Source organism: Galeopterus variegatus, unplaced genomic scaffold (assembly GCF_000696425.1).
Source record: "Galeopterus variegatus unplaced genomic scaffold, G_variegatus-3.0.2 Scaffold2868, whole genome shotgun sequence".
In the NCBI taxonomy this organism is placed as follows: Eukaryota; Metazoa; Chordata; class Mammalia; order Dermoptera; family Cynocephalidae; genus Galeopterus; species Galeopterus variegatus.
In genome coordinates this window covers 244,274-247,305 of record NW_007728979.1, presented here as the reverse complement: position 1 = coordinate 247,305, position 3,032 = coordinate 244,274, and the positions used below count along the sequence as shown (strand labels likewise).

The following is a 3,032-nucleotide window of genomic DNA, read 5'->3' as shown; positions in this document are numbered from 1 at the left end:
GCATCTCCTTGATGGTGGACATTTGAACCTAGCAAATTTGGTGGTATCATACTTTTAAGCCCCAGGAAGACCCCCTTTTTCTAGCAGCCACTTGATAGAGACTTGTTCTTAATGTCTCTGCCATAATTGGACAGAGTTAGAATTAGTGGACTGTAGAGAGGATCACACCCAAGGGGACACTGGAAATTAAGTATCTTCCCAACCTAACAGATGAGATGGCAATACAGAGTGGTCAGTATTGGTGAAAGATCATATAGTCAATGTTGAGGCAAAGACATATGAATTCTCCTGCCTCAAAAGTACAGAAATGTAAGAAGAGACAAGGAGTTAAGAGGCTGGCTGGTTAGCTCAGTTTGTCAGAGTGTGGTACTGGTAATACCAAGGTCCAGGGTTCGATCCCTGTACCAGCCAGCTGCCAAAAAATAAAAAAAATAAAAGAGTTACATAGAATTTGCTTTGTTACTTGTTCTTTGGGTAAACTTGGACATATTACTTACGTAATCTTTTTCTCTATCTTTAAACTTTGCATTCTAGTATCTTGTAGAGTTGTTTGGAGGATAAAATAAAATTAAAAATGTGATTACAGTGGTGTGCTGGTAAATATTTAGTAATTGACTTGGAGTTGATGAAGAAGCCCTGATTTGTGGCATTTGATTACTTCCATGGTGAAAATATTCCTTCCATAGCCAATTTCTAACTACCAATGGTTTAACAACAGCCTGGCAAAATTCTTGATAATTTAACAATTGCCTCTCCCAAGTTTGTATGAGCCAGCACGGGCAACCCCAGCACACTACTGAATATGTCACTCTCGGCACGTAGCAGATACTCAATAAGTAGGAGATGAGTATAAGATGAGAATGAGCCTTCTCATCCTCACTAGGCATGAGTTCTTCCTACCATACTATTCTTTGATGAACACTGTTTGAATTCCTCAAGATATAAGAACCATCATTATACTTATTTATGTCAATAAAATAAACCCTCTCATGTGAAGATGATGGCAGAACATTTCACAACTTAAAAAAAAAATTCACAACCTTTGAGGGTATATTTGGAATGCTCTTTCTAACAATACAGGATGTGTGAAGTGCATGGAATTCACCTTGCAGGACCCTTGTGGCTTCCCAAAAAGGTCGACATTGTTCAGAGCAGCTGAAACTGAGGAGCATTTAAAGCCTGTGGAAACTAAAGCAGAAGAGAAATGGTGATTTCAAATATGAATAGTGAATGCAAGGCAGGTGCTCTGAATTATAATTCAGCTTTCTCGCACAGGCAACTCTTCGTAGCTTCTCCAGGATGAGTAAAAGAAAAAAACGATGCATTTATTAACCGTTTTTAAATGATTCCGTGAACAATTCCACTTAGGTCAACTGTCCTATTTGTTTGTTTGCTTACTTGCTTTACATTTAAAGATGCTCTATGGACTTCTGCTTCTAGCCAAAAAGGAGTAACTGGTACAGAATTGCCCTAGAAGATTGGATGTATATATGAGACACATGTGCAACAACTGCTTTTAGTCATTGGGACCACAATAGGTTCAAGCTTTTGACTCCTGAGAGAAAAGAAAAAATTAAAATGAGCCCCACACAACTGTCCTGGCTTTCTGCTGATGGTAGGGGTTGCTAGATAAAATACTGGACATCTAGTTAAATTTCAGGTACACAACAAATTTCAGATTACGATGACTACTTTTTAATAGAAGTTCATATAAAAATACAACATTGTATTTTTATTTGCTAAATCTGGCAGTCCTACCTGGAGGTAAATTTTAAACTGCAACACAGGGAGAGAAAAACTAAATGGAGTATGACAATTTCATGAGGATGAGGAGAGAGAAATTCTAGTTTGGTGAGGCTGAGGCAGCTAGATTTTGCAGGCAGAATAGTGTAGGGGAGCAAACTACACAGGGAAAGAGTCTCAGACATTTTCACAGGACCTCCTTGATTTCGTGGCTTAATACTACTTTCTGTGTAAGCATAGGGTGAAACTCCACAGCAAAGAGCAAAGACTAAAAGTTCACACTAAGCTTAGGGACATCCGAATTCCATCCATCCAGGTCAGAGAGACGTCTTTGAACATTTGGGGCATCAGAGGAGATACGAGAAGGTTCACAGCTTAAGGAGTAGGGCTACACTGGTCCTAGAATAAAAGCAATGTAACAAAATTGCCCAGGAGCTGGCAGGTTTGCTCACTCAGTTAGAGCTTGGTGCTGATAACACCAAGTTCCCGGGTTTGATCCCTGTACCAGCCAGCCGCCAAAAGAAAAAAAAACAAAAACAAAGCTTTGGAAGAAGTGCCAACGAATCAAGGTGATCTGCAAGTAACTTAACTGCCTATAAAACGAATTTTAATGTTTTTTAAATAGGATAACAAAATCTCAACACTCAACAATGTAACATTCATAATGTCCAGCATCCAATCAAAAGTTACTGGACATGCAAAAAAGTAGCAAATTGTGACCCACAAACAGGAGAAAAAGGATAGAAACAGAGCCCAAACTGACAGAAATGCTTGATTAGCTAAAAAGGAATATAAAAGTTATTATAATTTGTAAAGGAAAATAACATGAGGAGAAAATATAAGACATAAATAGGGCAAAAAATTTACCTTCCTAATACCATTTGACTTGAGTCTGATATTATATTAAAGTGGGGGTAATCCAGAGAAGACTGAATTTCTCCTAAAAGTTCATTCTCAGAGTTCACAAGAAATAGTCAACTTTGTACTGTAAATCATTCAAGAAAATGTGGATCTGAAAAACAAGCTTTTGCCCTAAGCCACTTCATTTTAGAGATGGAGATAAGTGGCTGCAGAAGCTAGCTTACTACGTGATTGCAGAGGAGGTGTGGGAACGGGGCTTAGATAGGTTGTGGATAGGCTCTTAAACATCTTCCCCTTTGTGTTACATGCAAGTGTATTGATTTATTTTGTATTTGGATTAGTCAGCGATTTTACTTGCATGCTCAGAAGGGATTGGTGCTTGGGGCTGGTGGTTTAGCTCACTAGGTTAGTGCATTGTGCTAACAACA

General features: G+C 38.5%; 1 non-coding gene across 1 annotated transcript; it reads left to right on the top strand.

Moving 5' to 3' along the window:
* Positions 1–337: 337 nt before the first annotated feature.
* TRNAT-GGU lies at positions 338–411 on the top strand. The gene has a single exon. It is a non-coding gene; the product is annotated as a tRNA-Thr (tRNA).
* Positions 412–3,032: the final 2,621 nt, after the last annotated feature.